This window comes from Alligator sinensis, unplaced genomic scaffold (assembly GCF_000455745.1).
Source record: "Alligator sinensis unplaced genomic scaffold, ASM45574v1 scaffold240_1, whole genome shotgun sequence".
NCBI lineage: Eukaryota > Metazoa > Chordata > Crocodylia > Alligatoridae > Alligator > Alligator sinensis.
Genome location: NW_005841902.1, coordinates 4,021,540 through 4,039,329, shown reverse-complemented (window position 1 = coordinate 4,039,329; position 17,790 = coordinate 4,021,540).

Genomic DNA, 17,790 nt, shown 5'->3' with positions numbered 1-17,790 from the left:
CCCGGGGGGGGGCTTGGCCCCTGCAGGGGGCTTTGGGATCTGCAGGGGAGGGCTGTAACCCCTGCAGGGGTGGGGGGCTGTGGCCCCTGTGGGGAGCTGTGGCCCTGTGGGGGGGGCAGTGTGTGGGCTGTGAAGGGGGGCTGCTCCCTGCAGGGGGCAGGGGACCCACCCCTCCTGAGCAGCACCCCTCCACATTCCCCCTATGATCCACCCACACCTACCCACACACCCCATATCCCCCCACATCCCTCCACAGCCACCCACATCCCCCCACCCCTCTTCTGCAAACCCCACATCCCCCCCGTACACACCCTGTGTGCCCAGCTGCCAGACAGGATCAGGGGCAGCTGTCCCCACATCCTGGTTAGTGAAGGGGTCAGGGGGAGCTCTAACTGCTCTATGGTAAGAAAACCAAAGGCAAACAGCAAAACATATAGGTATTTAGAATTATTTTATTATGATGATAGTGACACTGGTAGGCTTCCAAATTGCTTTAACACTATAGATATGTCAATAAAACATTGCCCAACTGATTTCTGTCTCTCTCTCACATTCTCTCTCTCTATAGTGGTCTTTTCTGTTTTACTTGTACAGGAACATGGATTTTGGGGTATTTTACAGAGTGACTTTGGGATTTTTTTATCAGGAATTTTTCAGTTTTCAAACAGGGAACACCAGAATTCCTGCTAGGGAATTCTCCAGTAGGAGGACCCAGGCAGAGGAGCCTGCTCACAGCTGGCACTTTGGACCCAGCTGATGGTAGCTAACCTCCCAGCCAGTTGGAGCCAGGAGAACATGCTTTGACCGTTCAAAGCCGGCCACCGCACTGGGAACATCCTCTGGGTGATAGCTGCCCAGATGGCTGGGCAGGGGCACACATGGCAGTAGTGCAGCACAAAGGCCAGCTCTGCAGCCGCGGCCCGCTGGCAGCTGGCCCAGAGGGGCAGAAGGCTCTACTGGCTTTGCCTCCATCCAGGTCGGGCAGGTGCCCAGCAGGTCACAGCCAGGCAGCAGCCCCCACTGCCAGACTGCTGCAGTGGGTAAAGAGTGCAGAGAACTCTCAGGGCTGCTTCAGCAGTCCAGCTGGCACAAGGGGTGGTGTCCCCAGGTACCAATTGGCTGGGGCCCAGAAGCTCCTGACAGCAAATAGCCCTGAGCTACTTGCCAGGGCAGCTTATTTTACTGAGGGGCTAGGACAGGGGAGCTTTTTACACTGCAGGGGACAGCACCGGTACTGGCCCCAGGCTCTAGCTCCCCCTGGCTGCAGATCTGGGAGGAGCCAGGCAGGGTTATTTTGCCACAAGTGGCACAACTTGCACCACACCAGAGTGCATGTCCAAGCACATGTGCTGAGGCAAAAAGCCCCAGCTTAAATTTGCATGCTTCTGTTTGAGCTGCTGCAAGTGCTCGTGCCTGCATGTGTGGACACACCCAAGGGCACTATTAGGTCAGGTAGAAATCTTCCTCTTCATGTCCTGAATCTCAGTAAGGCATCTCTATCTCCATCTTACATAGTCAAGATTAAATGTAATTGTGACCACATAGAGGCAGACAGCATAGGTTATGGATCTCCACTGATAGTGGATTCTCCACTCCATTTCTGGAGGTACCTTAATTGTTGAAAAAAAATGAGACAGGTCCAGAAATGGAGTCTAGGGAAGGTGGGAGTGGGTGGGGGGTTGGAAACAAGGTAGGCCACTGAATCGGGTCTCCTTTCCCTCACTGCACCCACCTCCTAGCCACTCTGGGAAACATACCAGCACCCCCTCCACCCCCGCAGCAATCCCAAATCCCAATTAACTAAAACATGAGACCTTCTTTAATTTAATTCCTCTTTATTTCTTTTTAAATTCTTGCTTATTTTTTACTTCTTTTTATCTTTCAGTGGCTGACTTCCTTCATTTCACCACCCTCCCCCACCCCATTTACTTTCCACCTCTCATTTCCTTACTCACCCCTATCCCATGAACTCTCCACCTCCCAGCTTCATGTTCCTATCCCCTGCCCCCAACTCATCTCTTACACATCCCCACCTAGAGCAGGGATAGAAAACTGTCCTGGCTCACCTGCCCGGTAGTGGCAACTCACAGTTGTAGCTCCTAGTCAGGACCAGCCTGTTAGTCACAGCGGTGCAGGTGGGGGACAGTCAGAGAAGGTGTTTAGCTTTAAGGTGTGACTGCTCCAAACTCAAGCTAGCACTAACACTGATCAACATTTGAGCAGCTCAAAGTACAACATGCAACAGTTGCTTTAACTTGGGGTGGAAAACAAGAGTGGCAGCTTTAACAATAATTTTTTATCTTTCATCAGATTAGAGGGAAGAAAAGAGTGGAACCATGTTGACTTTCAAGCATGAGCCAAATTACACTTATCTTCAAATTCAAATGAAGTTGGATACTGTTTTTATGGGGATTTTTGTTTTTTGCGGGTTTTTCTTTTATCATACAAGCCAAAAGCAGAGGCATTTATTTAATGGTTTTTGGCTTGACCTTTCCTTGGGCCTCTTATATGCTTTTGCCTTTTTATGAAGGCAGTAGAGAAGGGTAGCACCAGTACATTGATCCTTAACAAAGTCTGTTTATAGTGGAATGCAATCTAACTTTAAATAGGTAGCAGAGGTGACCACAACTTTGAGGAAACAGCATGTTGCAGCTCAGTCAGAGACCTTTCCCACATGCAATGTTGAAAATATACAGAGTTGGAGCAGAATCTCTCCACTTTTTATGCTTGCATCTTTTTTTCAAGGCTCTGTAACCATTTGATTCCCTGATTTTTTGGCTCATTCTCTCTTTTTAATATATCTTTGCTGTTTTGCAGGAGCTTATTAACTGCCTTATCAGCTGTCACATGCATTTGTTAGTTTTAATAGCAGAGCCAGCCAAATAAAAAATATCAATTTGTCGTCTGCTGTACAGATCAATTACTATCACATGGCATAAAAGATTTTTGTGTTATAATATTTATCGATCTGAGATCTTTGAGACTCCTCCATACGTTATGCAGAAAAAGCATGTACATTGAGAAGTAAAATATGTTTAGCCACTTTGTTATGTACAATGATTGGCAATGATTTATTGATTGTCTTGAGGGCTAATTTTAGTAAGACCAGCCAGTGCGATAGTAAGGAATTTCTTATATTCAGTTTCCCCTCACATAATTCATACTTATTTGTGAGCTTTAAAAAGCCCAAACAACTGATGTTGCATTTTCAGTACTGACTTGAGGCTCCTTGAGGAAGGAACTATTGGCATAGATTCTGCTAGGGGCCTAGATCTTTTGAAAAATCACACTAGACACCTCTGTGTCTTTAGGTGCCTAAATACCTTTACAAATATGTCCCTGTATCTGCCATATGTTTGTAGAGTGCCTAATGCAAAAGGGTCTTGAACTTATATATTTTATATAAATAATATATGGAGTACTTCTTGGGCAACATAATTTTCATTTCAGATTGTTTAAAATGCATTTTTCATGACCACTATGAAGAATCCGATTAATTGTTTTCACTTAACTTAGGTATGGTCTTCTTTTTATTATGTCCTGAAACACCAGAAATGTTAATATACAAGCAAAACTGGACTAAAGAACAGTATACCTGTAGTTCTCCAGTTCAGAAGCATCCAGCTAGAATGCTGTTTCAGGGAGCATAAATATCTCCTTAAACCTGCACAATTCTCTTCCTGTTTCTCTTCTCTCCATTATTGAAATAGAATTAATATATCACTTGAAATAAAGCCTATATTTCTCTTTTGTCATTATCAGTCTTCCCTTCTCTTCTCTCATTTGTCCAAAATTACCATAGGTTTACTCATAGCTTGCCTTCCTCAAAAACAGAGATTTGTACCGTATGACATAGTAGAATAACTGAACGACTCACTGTTTTAATGGGGTTGCGCTGACCTGTACATCCTAAGTTGTGAACAGCAACTCATCGTTTGCCACTGATGGATTTTTAAAATCCTAAGTGGTTCCTGACTGAAGTGACCTGAAATGCTCCAGCTTCATACTCAAGGGGCATGTCTATATGTGCAAATAATCTGGAGTAAAGTACTCCAAAGTAAACTCTCCCGGGCGTGCGTCTATACATGCAGGGATGCTGGAGCAGATTTGCTGCTCCTAGCAGCAGACTGCTCTCGCTCCCTGTGGCTCTGCACTAAGCCCCTGCAGCAGCCAGGGGGAGCCCTAGGTTTCCCCTGGGTGCTAGCCCAGGTGCTGGTAGGGAGCACAGGGCCAGGATACTGCTGTCTCCTGTTAGGGGCAGGGCAGGCACTGGGAGGTCCTTATCCCCCAGGACCAGATCCACAGTCATAGGGCTGGCACTGAGAGATTCTTCTCTGCCAGTGTTAGCTCTGTGGTTGTGGGGCTGGTGCTGGGAGGTAAGGATCTCCCAGCCTGAGCCCCCCAACCATGGGGCTCGGGCTAGGACATAAGGATCTCCCAGCCCCCTCTTCCCAATCACAAAGCAGGGGTTGGGAGCTCCCTGCTGCTAGGGCAGGGGGACATAGTCCCCACCCAGGCTCTGCTGGCAGAACCTGCCAGAGCAGCAGGCAGCTCCCAGAGGCTGAGGGCAGTCTCCCATCCCCTGTTGCCTGGCTGACTGGGAACACATTTGCTCCGAGGCAGGCACCTCTATGTGCACTTCTGTGCAGTAAGCAATTGAGAGTAAATTTGGTACTTGCATTTGCAGGTTGCAAATTTACTCACGATTCAATCAAATTACTGCACAGTAAGCATTTGTACATGTAGACCACAGGTGTCCAAACTTTTTGAATGTGGGGCCAGATCATGAACTTTTTATCACCCAGTGGGCCAGTGAGCCATATTCAAAGACCTCACAGGAAGTGGTATCACATCAGGAAGTGATGTCATGTGACCTTTGACACCAATGAAGTTGCAGGAAGTGACAATGAAATGGGTCTGGACATGTGGTTTAAAATCTAAAATAAAAACAATATAAAAGCAACAATGAAATAATACCAAACACGACTAAAATAAACACTTTCGTTTCTACTCACTTCTCAATGAATGAAAGAAGCATAATGCAGGCTTGCCCTGGGACACCTGGGCATACAGCGTCAGGTAGAGGAAGCCATGGAGGAGCAGCCAGCTGTTGGCCTCCAGCAGCAGCAGCGAGGAGGAGGAGGACAAGGAGAAGCAGTGCCTCAGGACGCTACCCAGCTTCATTGGGAATGAGGAGCCCAGTCTTCACACACGGCCATGCACAAGCAGCCCACCTACCTCCTTGCCCCCGGCTCCCATGGAGGAGGAGGAGGAGGAGGAAGGCACGAGCGTGACCTTGTGTTTTCTCCTCACGAGTGCACGCATGTGTGTGGCACCCCTGCGCGGGCTCCTCAGCATCCCACCCCGGGACACGGCCCCGCTGATAGCTGGGCAGTCATGTTTCACGCTCGCATGCTCATTCCCACACCGCACCGCACCACCCCTTCCCCACTGATGCAGTGCAGACCACCCCCGGCGCAGGGCTTAAAGGACCCAGCCCAGAGCCAGCAAAAAAAAAAAAAGGGGGGGGCTTCCTCTTCTGGAGAGGGAGGAGGAGGAGGCAGAGGAAGCAGAGGCAGCATAACGAGCCCGGGCTGGCGCCATGTGCTTACATGGGGACCTGCGAGCCGGGCATGGGGCAGTGGCCAGGCAGCCCCCAGCTGCAACTTCTCCACCCGCCGCCAGGAAGATGAACCATGCAGGTGAGCGTGGAGCGGGACAGGCGCAGGGCCCCCGGGATGATGCCTCTTTCTTCCCAGCCACAGCCCCGAGGGGCAGAGCCAGGTGCAAGCAGTGATTTAGCATGAGGGAAGTTGCCCAGGGAGGGTCTGGGGGGGTTTCATCCCTGCTCCCCTCACCCCATGTGTGCCCGGCTGGGCTCCACTCGCTACCCACGGTGCTGGCCAGTGCAAGCTCTGCCCGGGACTGCCCCACACCACACCAATGACCCGCGCTTTCGCTGCTAGCTACTCCTCTTCCCACACGCACCACGTAGGCAATGTCAAGCTGACGCCGTGCGTGTGGGAACCTTGTCCCTTCCCCAGCCCTTCAGCAGCCATTAGGAAGCTGCTGAGAGTCTAGGGGAGGGACAAGGGGTGGGAACGGAAGTAAACAGTGTTCACTTTTGTTTCCCATCGCAGGACCACGGGCCACAGAAAATGGCTTGGCGGGCCACATGGTGGCCTGTGGGCTGTATGTTGGACAAGCCTGATGTAGACAGTGATGCTTACTTTGCAGTAATTAGTTCTTATTTTGAGTGAAGCATCTCATGTAGAGGCACCCAAGCTGAGATGAGCAATTACATACATGGATGATAAGTTTTTCTCCAAAAATTTTCCCAATATATTTTTTTTACATTTTTGTCACCCAACCCCAATAAAAAACAAAGATATAATTTAATTACACCTACATCCCCAATCAAGCTTATTTCTAGTTTTAGAATAACCAAGCAATTCTATGCTAAAATCTTTCCTAGGTCTCATTTATTCATAGATTTTGAGTCTGGGAGTGCTCTTAATCTATATGTGCGCATGACTATATCATAGAACGTCACCCTTTGATGCCTGCCCAATTCATACCCAGTGACATATGCTCTAGCTTTGTTAGACCTTGTAGAAAACCATCCACTCTTGATGTAAAAATGTCAAGTGATGGAGAATCTACCACATTCACTGGTAATATGTTGTAATGGTGATAATCCTTGCTGTTAAAAATGTGCACCTTATTTTCAGTTTGAATGACTAGTTTCAAATTCCAGTCACTGGATCTTTTTATGTGTTTGTCTTGCAGGTTGGAGCACTCCAGTATTACCTCCAAAACCAGGTTCTTCTGGAGTATGACCAATGGATTTTTATCCTTCTTAGTGATGGCATACATCAGGTTCTTTAAATCTCATATTGAAAGGACTTTCAGAGCTCAAATTTTCATTACCGATGAACCAAAGCTTGATGGACAATCATAAACTACTGACTCTACAGCCACACTTTATTTCAGTGAGCCCTGATGGGCCTCAATAATGGTTGAATGCCTTTCAAGGTACGACTCTGAAATCAATGAGTTTTGCATTACACTAACCTAAGACAGGATTCCGGGGCTTCAGCTAGTAGTACTACTCCAGGTCTTTCACTTCCCAGAGTCCCTCTAGGATTTATGTATGCTTGTGTATTTTTTTCTGTTATTTCCTTTCTCCTAGGTTACATCTTGAAAGCTGTTGAGGTGCTGGTCCAGAAAAAATTCTGAAGTATGTTCGTATCTTTAAGCATATTAATAATGCCATTTTTGGTGTCAATGCAATTATATGTATACTTGAACAAAAAAAGTGAAATGTCCCAGTGGTAAATGTATGCAATTTATTATCACTTAAGCCTCAGTCAAGCAAAGCATCTAAGTATGTGCCTAACTTCAAGCATGCAATTCTTTTCATTAATACCTATGCAGGACTATTCATTTACTTAAAGACAAGCATATACTTAAGTGCTTTGCTACACTGGAGCCTAGGCAATAACTGAACTATTTAACATTTACCAATGATGCATTTACCTTCTTTTCCTGTTATTTTTCTCTTCCATGCTCTTCCTCAGAGTCAAAAAAGAGGTGTCCCTTGCTCAGCTGGAGTGGTAATTTCCCTTTATTAAAAGCAAGAGTTTGCTTTGATCTTTCATTGCTTGAAAATAATTGAGTCTAGACAACCTTCCAACTAACTTGTCCAGTTTATAAATGGACAAAGAAAGTACATGCTAAATGTTTTAAGGATAAATAGACCAATATTTAAAAAGCACTAAGAGCCCTTTCACTCAATATGTTCCCAGAACACTGTACTATTTCCAATTATCCTGCTTTCCTTCAAACCTAGAAACAACAAATGAATAACAGATGTCAACTTCTATTGAAGGCTACTTACTGAGCGCTAGCTGTTCTTGCTTATTGGAAACCCTTTTAAAATTATTTCTTTTTCTTTCTGTTACCATGACAATATTTGGCCTAATCCCATGGCTTTTTTCACATCTAAAGAACACTGTGTAGACAAGTGGAATTATCATTAAAATGAATACTATTCACAGTTTATAATGAATGTCTTAAATGTGTCCTTCTTTGTAAGTGTTACGTTGTTAATATGATTTCCTCAAGAGAGATAATATGGAATATATAAACATTTAACTTTCCTTGATTATAAATATTTGATTTTTTTTTTGGCTTTGGATATATCGTATGGCATGTTGTAATGAAAATGTCCTCCTGCTAGAGTGAAAATGTTCTGTAGTTTTACACTGTAACAAGATTAGCGTGTTAGAGTCAGAATGTTTTAGAGAAATATATCAAAATTAGTTTAAGGAAATGTCTATTTATCCAATTTCTTATTCTGCAAGTCTGACACAATGTAGCCTTTTTATTTTTAAGAAAGTCAGTAATTTTGACTATCCACAGGTGTAAATGCTAGCCCAGAGATTTCAAACAATGCACCTGCACCTGCAAAATGACTGGCTATATTGCAGGCAATTTGAAAGTATGATCCTCCCAAGGCTAAGGGAGAGTAGCTTCAGACATACAACTGCTTCAAACTGGAGCTTGATCCGCCAACCTCCTGGACCCAATAACAAATGTCTGTTGGGTCCAGGGGAACACTGTAACTCATACCACTTCCTGCAAAGCACCATCAGTTACAATAGGGAGCTGCATGTCTGCCAGTGCCCTAAGTGGTAAGCAATGTGATTTCTTTGTCCCAGATTCTGAAAGGTATTTGGGAACCTAAGATTCATGTCAGTCTCATTCCTAAAGACTTTGGAGGAACTAAGCCTTGATCCTTATATTTTAACATGAATAGTGCTGAATATCTTTTCAAGTGGAGAAATATACAAGTGCAGCTTGTTTTCAAAAGTTAGTGATAATTTTTTTTCTTTCAAAAATGGCACCTGGTGGCTCATTTTAAGACTTATTGGTAAGTGCTTTTCATTTTCTATGAAGAAGAGTAATTAAGTGGATACATTATGATCATTCTGATAGGTAAATAGAATGGTTTCCTGCTTCTTTTAATATATTGATACATTGATGTACTGATTTTGTATTGTTTGAATCCCAGAAAATGTTTCATATGATTGTAACAGAGTAGGACCAAAATAGCCCAATCTCATTTAACTCTTGCTATATAAGACCCCAGGAAACAACAAGAAATAGGACCTCTCTTACAGGGTGATTGTACCATGTGATGTAAGGTGCACTTTGCTATGCATATTATGTTCTTCTTTTATACTACTTGTTTATTCTGGATATGACATTATAAGTATTACCTGTGCTGAAAAAACAGGTGTTATGATGAGCCCTTGTGCCTACACTGGTAGAACTTCAATGCATAATATGTGGTTGGGTTCATAACTGATAGTTTCAAATATAAAATTCAAATATTGCAAAAATATTTGCAAAAAAGAAGCACTTACATTTAGTACTAATGTCTGGCCAATAACACTTTCTTTTTAAATAATATCCAGAATTGTGTCCATTTATAAACAAACATAATGTTTGAGCAGCTAGTCTTTCTCTTCTTTCTCATAAAGAGAAGACTTTAAATCAATGTACCCTGCCTCTTTCTGTCTGTTTGGTCTCAAACTAGTTTCAAACTTTATGGTTAAGTACAGGCAGTCAAAAAGTCTGAGGCTGAATTGATTCAGTCTTTGCTAGTTAGTCTAAACTGCAGAGATTAAATTGAAACAGAAGTGAACAGACATTTACCTTTCATTCAGGAAATGTGGCAACATGCCTGCAGTGGCTCAGGCCAGAAGCCTGGGGGTGCTAGAGTACAGCTCTCCAGCACATAGCCATCATGGCAGGGTGGGAAATTATTTTGGGTAGAGGACCACTTACTGAGTTTTCGCAAGCCCTTGAGGGGTACATGACAGACAGCTCAGGGCAGATTAATATTAATTTTCTAAATTTTTTAGGGGCCCCATGGGCCAGATAGAATGGCCTGGCAGGCCTCATCCAGCCCCTGGGCTGCATTTTGCCCACCCCTGCATTATGGGCTGTGTGTTTTCTTCCTCTTCCTGCTGCCCTCAAAGCCTCTTGGATTTGCAGTCCACTATCACAACAGCAGGACTCTGCAGGGTTCCTCATCACTTCTTTTTCCTGCTTCCAGGTGCCTCTGGGATTTGTAGTCTATAGCCGCAGCCAGCAGCAGGTTTGAGTGGGGTAAGGGGTGGTGAACCCTCCCTCCCTGGCTCCAGACCCCAGCTGGGTTTTGCTTGGGGGAGCAGTCCCATCCCCCCCCAACGCAGACTGGGCTGCATCCCCAGCTGGGCTTGCCCTCCTAGCTCCCTTGTCAGCCAGCCCTCACTGCTCCAGCTAGGGAGCAGAGAGGCAGGGCCAGCCCTACTCTCTGGAGCAGGCAGCCCAGCCCAGCCCAGGGCTGCAAACTGCTGGGATGTTGGGGGACTGTTACCTCTCAGCTCTGTTCTTGGGGAACCCTGGCACAGTACGCAGCCTGTCTGACTCACAAAGAACTCTCCCCCTTCCCACCTCTGCCTGAACAAGAAAGGATTAGAGGAAGGACTTACAAAAGACAAGGAAGATGCAATGGGAAACACACCTAAACCCCTCCAGACAAAGTTGATAGGAGTGTAGCAATTCCCCTGGTCTCATCTGCATCCAAGATGGAACCAGATGACAACTCATTTAAATGGGAAATGGGACAGGAATGCACCTTCCTTAACATTCAGGATGGAGAACACATTCCAAGGCAAGGACTGCACTGAATTCTGGGACCAGAGAAGCAGGGGAGCACAGTATGATGGGGGATCCCTGCTCCAAATGCTAATCAACCCATGTCTACACACACCCAGCTCAGCAGTTATCAGACCAATTCTAGTAATGATTCCTTTATAGGTACCCAAAACACTGAATCTACCCATCTGTATTGTGAGCTCCCTCAGAGTAATGCCACCCATAGTTGGTAGTGATCAGTTCCTATTATCCCGCATATGAGCCATTGTTTACCCATAAACCTAGTGTTCTCCCTTGAGCCATTGTTAGTTCTCTACAAAACCCCTACCCAAAGCAGGTCTAGAAAAATATCCTTTTTGAGAGGTGAAATGATGAAAGATGAGCTTCTCTCTGCTTCTTTTCTCCTTCTGTTACGTGGCCAGTGTCCAGTGCATATGCATTCAGCCAGTGTAAAAACTTTGTGGACAATTCAAGCTAAACATCACTCCATAGTTCCAGCCATTCTGATCTTTTCATACTTAAAGCAGTTTGCATTTCTTTATAGCTATCTTGAATTGTATTATATCAGAAATGTAACAAGTTAGCTGTGGCTAAGCCCCACATTGAGTATCAAATTTCAAACCCATTCATTTTGTATGTGTTTAAAATTCACAACTAATGTGAAACCTTAATATTCCTATTGAGTTTTAGATTGTCTCTCTACACAGAAATAGAGGATGAATGTGCTAAATCATTTTTATAGTCATTAAAAATTCATAGCTGTCACTCATAGTGATGGTGGTACAATATATCTGATCTTATATTGAAGTAGATACTGTGGTTGCTGATTATTTAGATGTATTCAGGTAAATCCATTAAAAGTGAGGTCCTATCTCTTGCTCTAGAATTTCCTGTTCAAGTATTAAATGAATATCCTTGAAAAAGACCCCTTGTAGTAAGCCCTTTCTGTTCTACACCTGTGATCTCATGGCACATTTCAGATCTACCAGAACCTTTCCATTTATTCCTAAGGGAAACAAATTGACCAAGCAACATACCCTGAACATGATAATGAATAATTATGTTTTAAAGGTACCCTCTGTACTACATTCAGGCAATCAACCATAATACACAATCTACATAAACATGTCATCCATATGTCTCTTTATCTTTCTGTAGTGGGTCTGGTGCTGGGGTGGCAAAGTACCCCCCTAGTGGCCACTTGAACCCTGCCTTGCTTGCCCCTTCTGGCCTTTCAGGGTCCCACCTGTTGTCCTGTTCGCCACACCTTGATGTTATGATTGGACAAGGAAGCTGCACTTAGAGAGCAGGGGAGTTTGGGTCTTAGTTCCTTGTCTAGGCTGAGGCACCCTAGGCTTGGCCCACTTTACTATGGCTGGGCCTGATGCCTGAGGTCCACTGTCTCTGGGTCTTAAGATCCTAGGACCCTCGATCTCACCCTTGAAGACTCTGGGCCGCTGGTCTTTTCTGTTTGACATCACAGTCCTTCTGCTAACAGCAGCACTAGACCCTTTGGAGGGTCTAGGACATGGGGTGCCCTTGGCACCCTTTCTGGTGGTCTCCTCTGCCCCTACAACCACAATCTGGTCCTTTGGTATTTAAACACAACAAAAAAATATGACCATCTGCTCTCAAGCAAAGGTTCCCCACCCTGGATTAACACCACACTGTGGCAAAGCTACAATACAAATCCACAATATAACTTATTTTTGGTGGCCTGGTAGTGCAGGAGTTTTTTGCAACTTTCCTGCAGCCTAGAGTTATTTCCCCTTGTCCAGTCAGGCCCTGCTCTGCCCTGGAGCTCAGATTCTTGCAGCCTGCAGGGCCAGATTGGCCCCTTTCTTCAGGTCCTGAGTTTATATCAGGGGTGGATTGACACATGGGCCCATGAGGCCCAACCCCCTGGGGTACCAGGGGCAGCACAGCCCAGATGGGCATCCTGGCAATGGGCATCTGTGGCAGGCAATGTGCACCTCCTCCCCTCTGGCTAGGCCAGGGCCAGGGGTTAGAGGTGGGTGCAGGGCTCCCTGTGGGCAGCAGTGGCTTCCAGGGGCTGTCTGCTGCCAGGAGGCCCCATGGGTGAGGCCTTGCCTACCTGCTCTGGCCTGTCAGTCCCTGCCATCATGGGGGGGCAGGTGGGGACAGAGCCCCGCGTCTGACCCCACCTCTGCTTCTTGTCCAGCCCCATTCCCCCCCACTCCTCCTTCTGTCCTGCTGCATTGGGTCCAGGCCCATTGTCCCCCCCTCCCTCCATTCCCCTCTGCCTCCAAGGAGCATGGCCAGGGAGGAGGACAAGGTCAGCACCACTGCCCTTGTCCCCCTTGCCCTGGTCCTGCAGGGGGACATGACAGCAGAGACTGAAGGGCCAGGGGGGTGAGGCTAGCAGTACTGGCCTCGCCCCCCACCCCCACTCCATCCCCTCTCTCCCTGCCATCATGGCAGCACTCCGCCGTGCCCCTGCCATCACCATCTGTCTGGAACGCTCTTGGAGCACTCTGATTGGCTGCCAAAACAACCAATCAGAGTGCAAATAAAGAATTACAGACAGACAGACAGACAAAGGCTTTTATAATATTAGAACTGCAGGAAATAATGTATTTTTTAAAAAGAAAATGTGTCTTTCAACTGCATTCAAACCTGAATCTGATCGTTATTTATGAAGCAGATCAAAATGGAAGGAGAGTATGTTCATTAACATCAGCCTTAATATTAGTTGCTCAACTTAACTGCTTCCACAAAAGTTCAAGTGTTATAGGATTTTGAAGGGGCACAAGAGAGAATTCTGTGGCCTGTCTTAGAATCCAATATACATACTGCATTTAAAATTTTTCAAATGACAGTTCTAAAGTTAAAAAAATTGAATCCTGCACCATGTAGTACCCTCCTGAAATTACTGACTTCTTCTCTGTCCTTTGCTTTGGGACATTAAAACCCAAACTAAAAGTTGGATAGAGCTTTGTAGTGAAAGGCCAAATTCAGCTGCCTGACTTCAAGGGGAATTATATTGGCTTATAGAGTCTTAGGTTAGGAACTGATGTTGCAAGTCATGCCTGTTTGTCCCCAGACAGAAATATCCTGGGATTTGAATGTACATACATCACTCTTCTAATCAGGGTTTAGTGAGCAGCTGAATGTACTGCTGCTTTTCTGACATTAATTCAATGAAGACATCCTTGGACAACTGTTCAGATATACTTTGTGATATCCTGGGATAAACCGTTAGTGCACCTTATCCCATGTTTCAGGGGTGTATTTGGTAGCTGTGTTGGTCTGAGACAAAAAGAAATGCAAAACTCTAGAACCCTTGCTTCAGAGATGATACCTTTTATAAGACTAAGAAATCGCAAAAAAAATATCTTTTTCTGCAAGCTTTTGGGCACATATGCTCTTCCAATGGCTCAGGGAAAATTAAAAATGGTAAAAAGTCCCCATAGTAAGAAAATTAACTTAATTTTTGCACAGAGGAATCTGTCTAATAAAAGGTATCATCTCTTATCTCATTAACCTTTTTAAGATGTATCCCAGGACAACAAAAATGCATATCTGAATGATTACACTTTGTCCCAGGATAAAATGGTTTATCTCGGGACAACTGAATAGTCTGCTTCTAGACTTAGAATTATAGGGTTGGAAGGGACCTCAGAAGTCATCTGGTTCAAATTTCCTGCAAGAATGCTACTCCTAAATCATCCCTGTCCCACGCTTATCTTGAAAACACTGTTCTTGAAAACCTCCATTAAGGAGATTCCACAACTTCCCTGAGCAGTCTCTAACAAACAGGAAGTGGGTTTTTTTTACATCTGGTCTAATTCTAGTTTAGATCTACTTTGCTGCAATTTAAAGCCATTTCTTCATGGTTTATAATATGCATACTTAAATTCATATTAAGTTTGCATTTAAAATGCATTGCCAAATTGCAGCCTAACTTTAGCAGAGGGGAGTCCAATTGTCTCCAATGACACTATTCATGCAGGTGTGTTAATCCTTGTTAAATTAGTCTGGTCTTCAGAATGGGCTTGGCTTTGGCACCAATGATGTGATATAGTCAGGAGAATAAAATTTAAAATCTCTCTTCAACTTTTGGAAAATAATATTAATTATGCATCCAGAATTCAATATTTGAAAGGCTCACCTAGGTACCACCCTGTGAGAGTTGGTTTTAAGATTCTATATGTTAGGGACCTGGTGATAATTGGGTTAGCCAATTACCCTCTTAATGGGGTAATAATTAAGGAATATGCCCTACCTCTCCAGAGCAGAGAATATAACAGACAGTTGGGGCGCATCCAGACGTGCGTGGATGTTTTGTTCCCTGGGGACAAGTAACAGCGGTGCACTTTGCATCGCTGCTACTTGTCCCTGAGGAATGCCCATGCCATGCATGCTTTGGCACATGGCAAGTTGCCCCAGGTAGGGTAGGGGAAGCTGGGACCAACACTGTGCTGGCCCCAGCAGCCTTACCTGGGGTCCTGGAGGCCTCCCAGGGCTGCAGCCATGACAGTTGTGCTGTGCGGCGTCTGGCCAGCAGCTGCAGCGTGGCTCTGAGCAGCCCGGCTCTGCTTTGCAGCAGCGCACGCTGCCTGACCATACGTTGCACCATTTTTTGGTTTGTTTGGGTTGGGGGTGGTGGTTGTGGATTTTTTTGACCCCTGGATATTCTTGTCTGGACAAGCCCTTGAGGGCGCTGCCACCAATGTCTGTCCTACCTGTGTATTTGTGGATCAAGGGATTGACAAGATCCTAAAGGGAAGCTAACTGCTATAACTCTAGGTCAGAATGATCTTTTGGTCTGAAGCATAGCTGGGTTGTCAAAAAATTATCTGGCCCATTGTGGAGAATTTTTATTAATGATTTTTTTATTGTGATTTTTCAAGAGAAATGGTATAGGAAGATGGTGTCCATTCCCGGATCAATTTCATTTTATAAAAATGACTGGAAGGATAGAATCAAGGGGTGCCTGGAGGGAGGCTTGGTTACACTCAATAAGGAGTCTAATGGAGGGATGAGAAATTGAAATAAATTCTAACTGTGTATGACCAGTCCTCATTAAATTTCATGGTAGACCTCCCTTATTAATGTTTATTTTCCACTACTCACACCCAGCTCCGATGCAATCTTGAAATGCAGATTGTTATATAATGCCCTTGAGATGATCTGAAATAAACTTCCAGAAATAGTCAGAAAATAGCAGTTCTAGCATTAGTTTTAACACTAAAACTGGTGGCACTGACACCCATGGTAATAACTATGTCTTTAATGAAATATGGGGAATCACCCCAGCAACCTTATGTGATAACCTAAATGAAGGAGGGTGATGCCTCTTGAAATTCATTACAAAACAGAATTTTAGACTGCTTAATGGTCAAACTGGTAAAGATGTTCCTCAGCCATTCACATTTGTTATGACTAGAGAAGCAAGCTTGATAGCTTATATATAAATAGAACCACATACATAGTACAAGTATAAAACATTTGTAATTTTACCATGTGTGAAAAGGTACCACTTCCTTCTCTCCAAAAATTCTATTAGACTCTTAGGGAACCTTCCCCAAAAACTACACAACTAACTCCCAAATTAGAAGTAGTCAATAAAAAGAGAATCCAGGGTTATAATGAATTGTGAGATAAATGCATTACTTAATTCAAAGACACTTTCTCGGGCCGCTTATTTCATATTCTCAAAGAACAAGAACCCCAAGAAGCAAAAAGTGAGTAAAATATTTCATTACTCAACTTTTATCTACATATAAGAGAGAATTTTTAAAATATGAAACAAAGAATTGCATGGTTTTTAGCCAAAAGATTTAAAATCTCTGGTCAGCTTTTGGAACATAATATTATTTTTGCATCCAGAATTCAATCCTTGAAAGGATCAGCTAGATACCTCCAGTAAGAGTTGGTTTCAAGACTGTATATGTTAGGGACTTCTTGAAAACGGGTAGCCAATTACCCTTTTAATGCAGTAATAATTTAGGAAGATACCCTACGCCATTAGAATAAAAGTCAAGGGCCTCAGTTGCCACCAAAGACTGTCCTACCCATGTATCTCTGGACTCAAAGTATTGACTAGACCCTAAGGAAAAGAAATTTGCTCTACCTCTGAGTGAGATTGATCAATCGGTTTATATATTTTGCATACTTAAGTACATTGCTGAATTGCCTAACCTTAGTGGGAGAGGGAGTCCAATTGTCTCAAATGACACTACTCAGGCACATGTGTAAATCCCTGTTGAATCTGGCCCTCAGTTTGGTTTGTAGAATAGACTGAGCTTTGGTATTAATGATGTGGTATGGTCAGAAGAATGATATTTTCATGTTTGGTGAGGGACTGAAGAAAGCAGACAGTAAAAATGTTAACACTGAAAAGTTGTTCAGGTGGATACTTGTTCTGTGACTTTTTGACTGCCAGAAGAAACTGCTTTGTGTTGGTTATAAAGCTCCCATTGGCTTCAATAGGGCGAAGATTTCACTCACTGTGTTTCCTGAAATATAAAATGTAGGAATTGTGTATTGTTATCTGATTTGGAATAATACATGGAAGATGTTGTGAAATCTGTTTCAAGAGACAGAAAACATAAGAAGTTTCTTAACTGTCTGTGAAGCATGAAGACCTAGCGGAATCCATGCTTTGTAATTGCAGTACGTACAACTGGAACAGCATCAACAAGTACATTTTTCAATCTTGGATGATACTACTTATAAATGGAATGTCATTTTTCACCTAAATTATGTCAACTCCAAAGAGGCAGCAAGTGAGGCATGGAGATATTTTCCTGAGCAATGGACTAGAATTCTTATAAGCTGATCCAAGAATAAAACTCCAAGAAATGGATTTGAGAGCCCACTTAGCTCATGTTGTAGTAGAGAAGTAAAAAGCTAAGAGCTAAAATCAATTCCAAAGATATATTATTTTAAGGTTATGAAATCGGTTCTTACTGTCAGCAGGGAAGGATAGCTTTTATATGGAAAGGTCATTCCAAGCCTTACATGTGTTCAAACTTCAGTTGCATGCTTCAGTGGGATTGGAATAATTTCCACATCTATCATACAAGGAATAGGTCCTAACTGCACAGAGAATGC